A 14,901-nucleotide genomic window follows, 5' to 3' on the forward strand; every position below is an offset into this window, starting at 1 on the left:
ACTTGTGTGGCTCGGACCAAGTTCTGTTACTCTGACTCCTTTGCAAACCTTAAAATTTGGCAAAAAAAACACATGTTCCTCACATTTCTGTGGCAGAAAGTTCTGGAATCTGAGAGGAGCCACAAATTTCCTTCCACCCAGCGTTCCCCCAAGTCTCCCGATAAAAATGATACCTCACTTGTGTGGGTAGGCCTAGCGCCCGCGACAGGAAACGCCCCAAAGCGCAACGTGGACACATCCAAATTTTTGAAAGAAAACAGAGGTGTTTTTTGCAAAGTGCCTACCTGTAGATTTTGGCCTCTAGCTCAGCCGGCACCTAGGGAAACCTACCAAACCTGTGCATTTCTGAAAACTAGAGACCTAGGGGAATCCAAGATGAGGTGACTGGTGTGGCTCGGACCAGGTTCTGTAACCCTGAATCCTTTGCAAACCTCAAAATTTGGCTAAAAAAACACATGTTCCTCACATTTCTGTGGCAGAAAGTTCTGGAATCTGAGAGGAGCCACAAATTTCCTTCCACCCAGCGTTCCCCCAAATCTCCCGATAAAAATGATACCTCACTTGTGTGGGTAGGCCTAGCGCCCGCGACAGGAAACACCCCAAAGCGCAACGTGGACACATCCAAATTTTTGAAAGAAAACAGAGGTGTTTTTTGCAAAGTGCCTACCTGTAGATTTTGACCTCTAGCTCAGCCGGCACCTAGGGAAACCTACCAAACCTGTGCATTTCTGAAAACTAGAGACCTAGGGGAATCCAAGATGAGGTGACTTGTGTGGCTCGGACCAAGTTCTGTTACTCTGACTCCTTTGCAAACCTCAAAATTTGGCTAAAAAAACACATGTTCCTCACATTTCTGTGGCAGAAAGTTCTGGAATCTGAGAGGAGCCACAAATTTCCTTCCACCCAGCGTTCCCCCAAGTCTCCCGATAAAAATGATACCTCACTTGTGTGGGTAGGCCTAGCGCCCGCGACAGGAAACGCCCCAAAGCGCAACGTGGACACATCCAAATTTTTGAAAGAAAACAGAGGTGTTTTTTGCAAAGTGCCTACCTGTAGATTTTGGCCTCTAGCTCAGCCGGCACCTAGGGAAACCTACCAAACCTGTGCACTTCTGAAAAGTAGAGACCTAGGGGAATCCAAGATGGGGTGACTTGTGTGGCTCGGACCAGGTTCTGTTACCCTGAATCCTTTGCAAACCTCAAAATTTGGCTAAAAAAACACATGTTCCTCACATTTCTGTGGCAGAAAGTTCTGGAATCTGAGAGGAGCCACAAATTTCCTTCCACCCAGCTTTCCCCCAAGTCTCCCGATAAAAATGATACCTCACTTGTGTGGGTAGGCCTAGCGCCCGCAACAGGAAACGCCCCAAAGCGCAACGTGGACACATCCAAATTTTTGAAAGAAAACAGAGGTGTTTTTTGCAAAGTGCCTACCTGTAGATTTTGGCCTCTAGCTCAGCCGGCACCTAGGGAAACCTACCAAACCTGTGCATTTCTGAAAACTAGAGACCTAGGGGAATCCAAGATGGGGTGACTTGTGTGGCTCGGACCAGGTTCTGTTACCCTGAATCCTTTGAAAACCTCGAAATTTGGTTAAAAAAACACATGTTCCTCACATTTCTGTGGCAGAAAGTTCTGGAATCTGAGAGGAGCCACAAATTTCCTTCCACCTAGCTTTCCCCCAAGTCTCCCGATAAAAATGATACCTCACTTGTGTGGGTAGGCTTAGCGCCCGCGACAGGAAACGCCCCAAAGCGCAACGTGGACACATCCAAATTTTTGAAAGAAAACAGAGGTGTTTTTTGCAAAGTGCCTACCTGTAGATTTTGACCTCTAGCTCAGGCGGCACCTAGGGAAACCTACCAAACCTGTGCATTTCTGAAAACTAGAGACCTAGGGGAATCCAAGATGAGGTGACTTGTGTGGCTCGGACCAAGTTCTGTTACTCTGACTCCTTTGCAAACCTTAAAATTTGGCTAAAAAAACACATGTTCCTCACATTTCTGTGGCAGAAAGTTCTGGAATCTGAGAGGAGCCACAAATTTCCTTCCACCCAGCGTTCCCCCAAGTCTCCCAATAAAAATGATACCTCACTTGTGTGGGTAGGCCTAGCGCCCGCGACAGGAAACGCCCCAAAGCGCAACGTGGACACATCCAAATTTTTGAAAGAAAACAGAGGTGTTTTTTGCAAAGTGCCTACCTGTAGATTTTGGCCTCTAGCTCAGCCGGCACCTAGGGAAACCTACCAAACCTGTGCATTTCTGAAAACTAGAGACCTAGGGGAATCCAAGATGAGGTGACTGGTGTGGCTCGGACCAGGTTCTGTAACCCTGAATCCTTTGCAAACCTCAAAATTTGGCTAAAAAAACACATGTTCCTCACATTTCTGTGGCAGAAAGTTCTGGAATCTGAGAGGAGCCACAAATTTCCTTCTACCCAGCGTTCCCCCAAATCTCCCGATAAAAATGATACCTCACTTGTGTGGGTAGGCCTAGCGCCCGCGACAGGAAACACCCCAAAGCGCCACGTGGACACATCCAAATTTTTGAAAGAAAACAGAGGTGTTTTTTGCAAAGTGCCTACCTGTAGATTTTGACCTCTAGCTCAGCCGGCACCTAGGGAAACCTACCAAACCTGTGCATTTCTGAAAACTAGAGACCTAGGGGAATCCAAGATGAGGTGACTTGTGTGGCTCGGACCAAGTTCTGTTACTCTGACTCCTTTGCAAACCTCAAAATTTGGCTAAAAAAACACATGTTCCTCACATTTCTGTGGCAGAAAGTTCTGGAATCTGAGAGGAGCCACAAATTTCCTTCCACCCAGCGTTCCCCCAAGTCTCCCGATAAAAATGATACCTCACTTGTGTGGGTAGGCCTAGCGCCCGCGACAGGAAACGCCCCAAAGCGCAACGTGGACACATCCAAATTTTTGAAAGAAAACAGAGGTGTTTTTTGCAAAGTGCCTACCTGTAGATTTTGGCCTCTAGCTCAGCCGGCACCTAGGGAAACCTACCAAACCTGTGCACTTCTGAAAAGTAGAGACCTAGGGGAATCCAAGATGGGGTGACTTGTGTGGCTCGGACCAGGTTCTGTTACCCTGAATCCTTTGCAAACCTCAAAATTTGGCTAAAAAAACACATGTTCCTCACATTTCTGTGGCAGAAAGTTCTGGAATCTGAGAGGAGCCACAAATTTCCTTCCACCCAGCTTTCCCCCAAGTCTCCCGATAAAAATGATACCTCACTTGTGTGGGTAGGCCTAGCGCCCGCAACAGGAAACGCCCCAAAGCGCAACGTGGACACATCCAAATTTTTGAAAGAAAACAGAGGTGTTTTTTGCAAAGTGCCTACCTGTAGATTTTGACCTCTAGCTCAGCCGGCACCTAGGGAAACCTACCAAACCTGTGCATTTCTGAAAACTAGAGACCTAGGGGAATCCAAGATGAGGTGACTTGTGTGGCTCGGACCAAGTTCTGTTACCCTGAATCCTTTGCAAACCTCAAAATTTGGCTAAAAAAACACATGTTCCTCACATTTCTGTGGCAGAAAGTTCTGGAATCTGAGAGGAGCCACAAATTCCCTTCCACCCAGCGTTCCCCCAAGTCTTCCGATAAAAATGATACCTCACTTGTGTGGGTAGGCCTAGCGCCCGCGACAGGAAACGCCCCAAAGCGCATCGTGGACACATCCAAATTTTTTAAAGAAAACAGAGGTGTTTTTTGCAAAGTGCCTACCTGTAGATTTTGGCCTCTAGCTCAGCCGGCACCTAGGGAAACCTACCAAACCTGTGCATTTCTGAAAACTAGAGACCTAGGGGAATCCAAGATGAGGTGACTTGTGTGGCTCGGACCAAGTTCTGTTACTCTGACTACTTTGCAAACCTCAAAATTTGGCTAAAAAAACACATGTTCCTCACATTTCTGTGGCAGAAAGTTCTGGAATCTGAGAGGAGCCACAAATTTCCTTCCACCCAGCGTTCCCCCAAGTCTCCCGATAAAAATGATACCTCACTTGTGTGGGTAGGCCTAGCGCCCGCGACAGGAAACACCCCAAAGCGCAACGTGGACACATCCAAATTTTTGAAAGAAAACAGAGGTGTTTTTTGCAAAGTGCCTACCTGTAGATTTTGGCCTCTAGCTCAGCCGGCACCTAGGGAAACCTACCAAACCTGTGCATTTCTGAAAACTAGAGACCTAGGGGAATCCAAGATGGGGTGACTTGTGTGGCTCGGACCAGGTTCTGTTACCCTGAATCCTTTGAAAACCTCGAAATTTGGTTAAAAAAACACATGTTCCTCACATTTCTGTGGCAGAAAGTTCTGGAATCTGAGAGGAGCCACAAATTTCCTTCCACCTAGCTTTCCCCCAAGTCTCCCGATAAAAATGATACCTCACTTGTGTGGGTAGGCCTAGCGCCCGCGACAGGAAACGCCCCAAAGCGCAACGTGGACACATCCAAATTTTTGAAAGAAAACAGAGGTGTTTTTTGCAAAGTGCCTACCTGTAGATTTTGACCTCTAGCTCAGGCGGCACCTAGGGAAACCTACCAAACCTGTGCATTTCTGAAAACTAGAGACCTAGGGGAATCCAAGATGAGGTGACTTGTGTGGCTCGGACCAAGTTCTGTTACTCTGACTCCTTTGCAAACCTTAAAATTTGGCAAAAAAAACACATGTTCCTCACATTTCTGTGGCAGAAAGTTCTGGAATCTGAGAGGAGCCACAAATTTCCTTCCACCCAGCGTTCCCCCAAGTCTCCCGATAAAAATGATACCTCACTTGTGTGGGTAGGCCTAGCGCCCGCGACAGGAAACGCCCCAAAGCGCAACGTGGACACATCCAAATTTTTGAAAGAAAACAGAGGTGTTTTTTGCAAAGTGCCTACCTGTAGATTTTGGCCTCTAGCTCAGCCGGCACCTAGGGAAACCTACCAAACCTGTGCATTTCTGAAAACTAGAGACCTAGGGGAATCCAAGATGAGGTGACTGTTGTGTCTCGGACCAGGTTCTGTAACCCTGAATCCTTTGCAAACCTCAAAATTTGGCTAAAAAAACACATGTTCCTCACATTTCTGTGGCAGAAAGTTCTGGAATCTGAGAGGAGCCACAAATTTCCTTCCACCCAGCGTTCCCCCAAATCTCCCGATAAAAATGATACCTCACTTGTGTGGGTAGGCCTAGCGCCCGCGACAGGAAACACCCCAAAGCGCAACGTGGACACATCCAAATTTTTGAAAGAAAACAGAGGTGTTTTTTGCAAAGTGCCTACCTGTAGATTTTGACCTCTAGCTCAGCCGGCACCTAGGGAAACCTACCAAACCTGTGCATTTCTGAAAACTAGAGACCTAGGGGAATCCAAGATGAGGTGACTTGTGTGGCTCGGACCAAGTTCTGTTACTCTGACTCCTTTGCAAACCTCAAAATTTGGCTAAAAAAACACATGTTCCTCACATTTCTGTGGCAGAAAGTTCTGGAATCTGAGAGGAGCCACAAATTTCCTTCCACCCAGCGTTCCCCCAAGTCTCCCGATAAAAATGATAGCTCACTTGTGTGGGTAGGCCTAGCGCCCGCGACAGGAAACGCCCCAAAGCGCAACGTGGACACATCCAAATTTTTGAAAGAAAACAGAGGTGTTTTTTGCAAAGTGCCTACCTGTAGATTTTGGCCTCTAGCTCAGCCGGCACCTAGGGAAACCTACCAAACCTGTGCACTTCTGAAAAGTAGAGACCTAGGGGAATCCAAGATGGGGTGACTTGTGTGGCTCGGACCAGGTTCTGTTACCCTGAATCCTTTGCAAACCTCAAAATTTGGCTAAAAAAACACATGTTCCTCACATTTCTGTGGCAGAAAGTTCTGGAATCTGAGAGGAGCCACAAATTTCCTTCCACCCAGCTTTCCCCCAAGTCTCCCGATAAAAATGATACCTCACTTGTGTGGGTAGGCCTAGCGCCCGCAACAGGAAACGCCCCAAAGCGCAACGTGGACACATCCAAATTTTTGAAAGAAAACAGAGGTGTTTTTTGCAAAGTGCCTACCTGTAGATTTTGGCCTCTAGCTCAGCCGGCACCTAGGGAAACCTACCAAACCTGTGCATTTCTGAAAACTAGAGACCTAGGGGAATCCAAGATGGGGTGACTTGTGTGGCTCGGACCAGGTTCGTTACCCTGAATCCTTTGAAAACCTCGAAATTTGGTTAAAAAAACACATGTTCCTCACATTTCTGTGGCAGAAAGTTCTGGAATCTGAGAGGAGCCACAAATTTCCTTCCACCTAGCTTTCCCCCAAGTCTCCCGATAAAAATGATACCTCACTTGTGTGGGTAGGCTTAGCGCCCGCGACAGGAAGCGCCCCAAAGCGCAACGTGGACACATCCAAATTTTTGAAAGAAAACAGAGGTGTTTTTTGCAAAGTGCCTACCTGTAGATTTTGACCTCTAGCTCAGGCGGCACCTAGGGAAACCTACCAAACCTGTGCATTTCTGAAAACTAGAGACCTAGGGGAATCCAAGATGAGGTGACTTGTGTGGCTCGGACCAAGTTCTGTTACTCTGACTCCTTTGCAAACCTTAAAATTTGGCTAAAAAAACACATGTTCCTCACATTTCTGTGGCAGAAATTTCTGGAATCTGAGAGGAGCCACAAATTTCCTTCCACCCAGCGTTCCCCCAAGTCTCCCGATAAAAATGATACCTCACTTGTGTGGGTAGGCCTAGCGCCCGCGACAGGAAACGCCCCAAAGCGCAACGTGGACACATCCAAATTTTTGAAAGAAAACAGAGGTGTTTTTTGCAAAGTGCCTACCTGTAGATTTTGGCCTCTAGCTCAGCCGGCACCTAGGGAAACCTACCAAACCTGTGCATTTCTGAAAACTAGAGACCTAGGGGAATCCAAGATGAGGTGACTGGTGTGGCTCGGACCAGGTTCTGTAACCCTGAATCCTTTGCAAACCTCAAAATTTGGCTAAAAAAACACATGTTCCTCACATTTCTGTGGCAGAAAGTTCTGGAATCTGAGAGGAGCCACAAATTTCCTTCCACCCAGCGTTCCCCCAAATCTCCCGATAAAAATGATACCTCACTTGTGTGGGTAGGCCTAGCGCCCGCGACAGGAAACACCCCAAAGCGCAACGTGGACACATCCAAATTTTTGAAAGAAAACAGAGGTGTTTTTTGCAAAGTGCCTACCTGTAGATTTTGACCTCTAGCTCAGCCGGCACCTAGGGAAACCTACCAAACCTGTGCATTTCTGAAAACTAGAGACCTAGGGGAATCCAAGATGAGGTGACTTGTGTGGCTCGGACCAAGTTCTGTTACTCTGACTCCTTTGCAAACCTCAAAATTTGGCTAAAAAAACACATGTTCCTCACATTTCTGTGGCAGAAAGTTCTGGAATCTGAGAGGAGCCACAAATTTCCTTCCACCCAGCGTTCCCCCAAGTCTCCCGATAAAAATGATACCTCACTTGTGTGGGTAGGCCTAGCGCCCGCGACAGGAAACGCCCCAAAGCGCAACGTGGACACATCCAAATTTTTGAAAGAAAACAGAGGTGTTTTTTGCAAAGTGCCTACCTGTAGATTTTGGCCTCTAGCTCAGCCGGCACCTAGGGAAACCTACCAAACCTGTGCACTTCTGAAAAGTAGAGACCTGGGGGAATCCAAGATGGGGTGACTTGTGTGGCTCGGACCAGGTTCTGTTACCCTGAATCCTTTGCAAACCTCAAAATTTGGCTAAAAAAACACATGTTCCTCACATTTCTGTGGCAGAAAGTTCTGGAATCTGAGAGGAGCCACAAATTTCCTTCCACCCAGCTTTCCCCCAAGTCTCCCGATAAAAATGATACCTCACTTGTGTGGGTAGGCCTAGCGCCCGCAACAGGAAACGCCCCAAAGCGCAACGTGGACACATCCAAATTTTTGAAAGAAAACAGAGGTGTTTTTTGCAAAGTGCCTACCTGTAGATTTTGACCTCTAGCTCAGCCGGCACCTAGGGAAACCTACCAAACCTGTGCATTTCTGAAAACTAGAGACCTAGGGGAATCCAAGATGAGGTGACTTGTGTGGCTCGGACCAAGTTCTGTTACCCTGAATCCTTTGCAAACCTCAAAATTTGGCTAAAAAAACACATGTTCCTCTCATTTCTGTGGCAGAAAGTTCTGGAATCTGAGAGGAGCCACAAATTCCCTTCCACCCAGCGTTCCCCCAAGTCTTCCGATAAAAATGATACCTCACTTGTGTGGGTAGGCCTAGCGCCCACGACAGGAAACGCCCCAAAGCGCATCGTGGACACATCCACATTTTTTAAAGAAAACAGAGGTGTTTTTTGCAAAGTGCCTACCTGTAGATTTTGGCCTCTAGCTCAGCCGGCACCTAGGGAAACCTACCAAACCTGTGCATTTCTGAAAACTAGAGACCTAGGGGAATCCAAGATGAGGTGACTTGTGTGGCTCGGACCAAGTTCTGTTACTCTGACTCCTTTGCAAACCTCAAAATTTGGCTAAAAAAACACATGTTCCTCACATTTCTGTGGCAGAAAGTTCTGGAATCTGAGAGGAGCCACAAATTTCCTTCCACCCAGCGTTCCCCCAAGTCTCCCGATAAAAATGATACCTCACTTGTGTGGGTAGGCCTAGCGCCCGCGACAGAAAACACCCCAAAGCGCAACGTGGACACATCCAAATTTTTTAAAGAAAACAGAGGTGTTTTTTGCAAAGTGCCTACCTGTAGATTTTGGCCTCTAGCTCAGCCGGCACCTAGGGAAACCTACCAAACCTGTGCACTTCTGAAAAGTAGAGACCTAGGGGAATCCAAGATGGGGTGACTTGTGTGGCTCGGACCAGGTTCTGTAACCCTGAATCCTTTGCAAACCTCAAAATTTGGCTAAAAAAACACATGTTCCTCACATTTCTGTGGCAGAAAGTTCTGGAATCTGAGAGGAGCCACAAATTTCCTTCCACCCAGCGTTCCCCCAAATCTCCCGATAAAAATGATACCTCACTTGTGTGGGTAGGCCTAGCGCCCGCGACAGGAAACACCCCAAAGCGCAACGTGCACACATCCAAATTTTTGAAAGAAAACAGAGGTGTTTTTTGCAAAGTGCCTACCTGTAGATTTTGACCTCTAGCTCAGCCGGCACCTAGGGAAACCTACCAAACCTGTGCATTTCTGAAAACTAGAGACCTAGGGGAATCCAAGATGAGGTGACTTGTGTGGCTCGGACCAAGTTCTGTTACTCTGACTCCTTTGCAAACCTCAAAATTTGGCTAAAAAAACACATGTTCCTCACATTTCTGTGGCAGAAAGTTCTGGAATCTGAGAGGAGCCACAAATTCCCTTCCACCCAGCGTTCCCCCAAGTCTTCCGATAAAAATGATACCTCACTTGTGTGGGTAGGCCTAGCGCCCGCGACAGGAAACGCCCCAAAGCGCATCGTGGACACATCCAAATTTTTTAAAGAAAACAGAGGTGTTTTTTGCAAAGTGCCTACCTGTAGATTTTGGCCTCTAGCTCAGCCGGCACCTAGGGAAACCTACCAAACCTGTGCATTTCTGAAAACTAGAGACCTAGGGGAATCCAAGATGAGGTGACTTGTGTGGCTCGGACCAAGTTCTGTTACTCTGACTACTTTGCAAACCTCAAAATTTGGCTAAAAAAACACATGTTCCTCACATTTCTGTGGCAGAAAGTTCTGGAATCTGAGAGGAGCCACAAATTTCCTTCCACCCAGCGTTCCCCCAAGTCTCCCGATAAAAATGATACCTCACTTGTGTGGGTAGGCCTAGCGCCCGCGACAGAAAACGCCCCAAAGCGCAACGTGGACACATCCAAATTTTTTAAAGAAAACAGAGGTGTTTTTTGCAAAGTGCCTACCTGTAGATTTTGGCCTCTAGCTCAGCCGGCACCTAGGGAAACCTACCAAACCTGTGCATTTCTGAAAACTAGAGACCTAGGGGAATCCAAGATGGGGTGACTTGTGTGGCTCGGACCAGGTTCTGTTACCCTGAATCCTTTGAAAACCTCGAAATTTGGTTAAAAAAACACATGTTCCTCACATTTCTGTGGCAGAAAGTTCTGGAATCTGAGAGGAGCCACAAATTTCCTTCCACCTAGCTTTCCCCCAAGTCTCCCGATAAAAATGATACCTCACTTGTGTGGGTAGGCCTAGCGCCCGCGACAGGAAACGCCCCAAAGCGCAACGTGGACACATCCAAATTTTTGAAAGAAAACAGAGGTGTTTTTTGCAAAGTGCCTACCTGTAGATTTTGACCTCTAGCTCAGGCGGCACCTAGGGAAACCTACCAAACCTGTGCATTTCTGAAAACTAGAGACCTAGGGGAATCCAAGATGAGGTGACTTGTGTGGCTCGGACCAAGTTCTGTTACTCTGACTCCTTTGCAAACCTTAAAATTTGGCAAAAAAAACACATGTTCCTCACATTTCTGTGGCAGAAAGTTCTGGAATCTGAGAGGAGCCACAAATTTCCTTCCACCCAGCGTTCCCCCAAGTCTCCCGAAAAAAATGATACCTCACTTGTGTGGGTAGGCCTAGCGCCCGCGACAGGAAACGCCCCAAAGCGCAACGTGGACACATCCAAATTTTTGAAAGAAAACAGAGGTGTTTTTTGCAAAGTGCCTACCTGTAGATTTTGGCCTCTAGCTCAGCCGGCACCTAGGGAAACCTACCAAACCTGTGCATTTCTGAAAACTAGAGACCTAGGGGAATCCAAGATGAGGTGACTGGTGTGGCTCGGACCAGGTTCTGTAACCCTGAATCCTTTGCAAACCTCAAAATTTGGCTAAAAAAACACATGTTCCTCACATTTCTGTGGCAGAAAGTTCTGGAATCTGAGAGGAGCCACAAATTTCCTTCCACCCAGCGTTCCCCCAAATCTCCCGATAAAAATGATACCTCACTTGTGTGGGTAGGCCTAGCGCCCGCGACAGGAAACACCCCAAAGCGCAACGTGGACACATCCAAATTTTTGAAAGAAAACAGAGGTGTTTTTTGCAAAGTGCCTACCTGTAGATTTTGACCTCTAGCTCAGCCGGCACCTAGGGAAACCTACCAAACCTGTGCATTTCTGAAAACTAGAGACCTAGGGGAATCCAAGATGAGGTGACTTGTGTGGCTCGGACCAAGTTCTGTTACTCTGACTCCTTTGCAAACCTCAAAATTTGGCTAAAAAAACACATGTTCCTCACATTTCTGTGGCAGAAAGTTCTGGAATCTGAGAGGAGCCACAAATTTCCTTCCACCCAGCGTTCCCCCAAGTCTCCCGATAAAAATGATACCTCACTTGTGTGGGTAGGCCTAGCGCCCGCGACAGGAAACGCCCCAAAGCGCAACGTGGACACATCCAAATTTTTGAAAGAAAACAGAGGTGTTTTTTGCAAAGTGCCTACCTGTAGATTTTGGCCTCTAGCTCAGCCGGCACCTAGGGAAACCTACCAAACCTGTGCACTTCTGAAAAGTAGAGACCTAGGGGAATCCAAGATGGGGTGACTTGTGTGGCTCGGACCAGGTTCTGTTACCCTGAATCCTTTGCAAACCTCAAAATTTGGCTAAAAAAACACATGTTCCTCACATTTCTGTGGCAGAAAGTTCTGGAATCTGAGAGGAGCCACAAATTTCCTTCCACCCAGCTTTCCCCCAAGTCTCCCGATAAAAATGATACCTCACTTGTGTGGGTAGGCCTAGCGCCCGCAACAGGAAACGCCCCAAAGCGCAACGTGGACACATCCAAATTTTTGAAAGAAAACAGAGGTGTTTTTTGCAAAGTGCCTACCTGTAGATTTTGGCCTCTAGCTCAGCCGGCACCTAGGGAAACCTACCAAACCTGTGCATTTCTGAAAACTAGAGACCTAGGGGAATCCAAGATGGGGTGACTTGTGTGGCTCGGACCAGGTTCTGTTACCCTGAATCCTTTGAAAACCTCGAAATTTGGTTAAAAAAACACATGTTCCTCACATTTCTGTGGCAGAAAGTTCTGGAATCTGAGAGGAGCCACAAATTTCCTTCCACCTAGCTTTCCCCCAAGTCTCCCGATAAAAATGATACCTCACTTGTGTGGGTAGGCTTAGCGCCCGCGACAGGAAACGCCCCAAAGCGCAACGTGGACACATCCAAATTTTTGAAAGAAAACAGAGGTGTTTTTTGCAAAGTGCCTACCTGTAGATTTTGACCTCTAGCTCAGGCGGCACCTAGGGAAACCTACCAAACCTGTGCATTTCTGAAAACTAGAGACCTAGGGGAATCCAAGATGAGGTGACTTGTGTGGCTCGGACCAAGTTCTGTTACTCTGACTCCTTTGCAAACCTTAAAATTTGGCTAAAAAAACACATGTTCCTCACATTTCTGTGGCAGAAAGTTCTGGAATCTGAGAGGAGCCACAAATTTCCTTCCACCCAGCGTTCCTCCAAGTCTCCCGATAAAAATGATACCTCACTTGTGTGGGTAGGCCTAGCGCCCGCGACAGGAAACGCCCCAAAGCGCAACGTGGACACATCCAAATTTTTGAAAGAAAACAGAGGTGTTTTTTGCAAAGTGCCTACCTGTAGATTTTGGCCTCTAGCTCAGCCGGCACCTAGGGAAACCTACCAAACCTGTGCATTTCTGAAAACTAGAGACCTAGGGGAATCCAAGATGAGGTGACTGGTGTGGCTCGGACCAGGTTCTGTAACCCTGAATCCTTTGCAAACCTCAAAATTTGGCTAAAAAAACACATGTTCCTCACATTTCTGTGGCAGAAAGTTCTGGAATCTGAGAGGAGCCACAAATTTCCTTCCACCCAGCGTTCCCCCAAATCTCCCGATAAAAATGATACCTCACTTGTGTGGGTAGGCCTAGCGCCCGCGACAGGAAACACCCCAAAGCGCAACGTGGACACATCCAAATTTTTGAAAGAAAACAGAGGTGTTTTTTGCAAAGTGCCTACCTGTAGATTTTGACCTCTAGCTCAGCCGGCACCTAGGGAAACCTACCAAACCTGTGCATTTCTGAAAACTAGAGACCTAGGGGAATCCAAGATGAGGTGACTTGTGTGGCTCGGACCAAGTTCTGTTACTCTGACTCCTTTGCAAACCTCAAAATTTGGCTAAAAAAACACATGTTCCTCACATTTCTGTGGCAGAAAGTTCTGGAATCTGAGAGGAGCCACAAATTTCCTTCCACCCAGCGTTCCCCCAAGTCTCCCGATAAAAATGATACCTCACTTGTGTGGGTAGGCCTAGCGCCCGCGACAGGAAACGCCCCAAAGCGCAACGTGGACACATCCAAATTTTTGAAAGAAAACAGAGGTGTTTTTTGCAAAGTGCCTACCTGTAGATTTTGGCCTCTAGCTCAGCCGGCACCTAGGGAAACCTACCAAACCTGTGCACTTCTGAAAAGTAGAGACCTAGGGGAATCCAAGATGGGGTGACTTGTGTGGCTCGGACCAGGTTCTGTTACCCTGAATCCTTTGCAAACCTCAAAATTTGGCTAAAAAAACACATGTTCCTCACATTTCTGTGGCAGAAAGTTCTGGAATCTGAGAGGAGCCACAAATTTCCTTCCACCCAGCTTTCCCCCAAGTCTCCCGATAAAAATGATACCTCACTTGTGTGGGTAGGCCTAGCGCCCGCAACAGGAAACGCCCCAAAGCGCAACGTGGACACATCCAAATTTTTGAAAGAAAACAGAGGTGTTTTTTGCAAAGTGCCTACCTGTAGATTTTGACCTCTAGCTCAGCCGGCACCTAGGGAAACCTACCAAACCTGTGCATTTCTGAAAACTAGAGACCTAGGGGAATCCAAGATGAGGTGACTTGTGTGGCTCGGACCAAGTTCTGTTACCCTGAATCCTTTGCAAACCTCAAAATTTGGCTAAAAAAACACATGTTCCTCACATTTCTGTGGCAGAAAGTTCTGGAATCTGAGAGGAGCCACAAATTCCCTTCCACCCAGCGTTCCCCCAAGTCTTCCGATAAAAATGATACCTCACTTGTGTGGGTAGGCCTAGCGCCCGCGACAGGAAACGCCCCAAAGCGCATCGTGGACACATCCACATTTTTTAAAGAAAACAGAGGTGTTTTTTGCAAAGTGCCTACCTGTAGATTTTGGCCTCTAGCTCAGCCGGCACCTAGGGAAACCTACCAAACCTGTGCATTTCTGAAAACTAGAGACCTAGGGGAATCCAAGATGAGGTGACTTGTGTGGCTCGGACCAAGTTCTGTTACTCTGACTACTTTGCAAACCTCAAAATTTGGCTAAAAAAACACATGTTCCTCACATTTCTGTGGCAGAAAGTTCTGGAATCTGAGAGGAGCCACAAATTTCCTTCCACCCAGCGTTCCCCCAAGTCTCCCGATAAAAATGATACCTCACTTGTGTGGGTAGGCCTAGCGCCCGCGACAGAAAACGCCCCAAAGCGCAACGTGGACACATCCAAATTTTTTAAAGAAAACAGAGGTGTTTTTTGCAAAGTGCCTACCTGTAGATTTTGGCCTCTAGCTCAGCCGGCACCTAGGGAAACCTACCAAACCTGTGCATTTCTGAAAACTAGAGACCTAGGGGAATCCAAGATGGGGTGACTTGTGTGGCTCGGACCAGGTTCTGTTACCCTGAATCCTTTGAAAACCTCGAAATTTGGTTAAAAAAACACATGTTCCTCACATTTCTGTGGCAGAAAGTTCTGGAATCTGAGAGGAGCCACAAATTTCCTTCCACCTAGCTTTCCCCCAAGTCTCCCGATAAAAATGATACCTCACTTGTGTGGGTAGGCCTAGCGCCCGCGACAGGAAACGCCCCAAAGCGCAACGTGGACACATCCAAATTTTTGAAAGAAAACAGAGGTGTTTTTTGCAAAGTGCCTACCTGTAGATTTTGACCTCTAGCTCAGGCGGCACCTAGGGAAACCTACCAAACCTGTGCATTTCTG

Source organism: Pleurodeles waltl, chromosome 9 (genome assembly GCF_031143425.1).
Source record: "Pleurodeles waltl isolate 20211129_DDA chromosome 9, aPleWal1.hap1.20221129, whole genome shotgun sequence".
Taxonomy (NCBI): Eukaryota; Metazoa; Chordata; class Amphibia; order Caudata; family Salamandridae; genus Pleurodeles; species Pleurodeles waltl.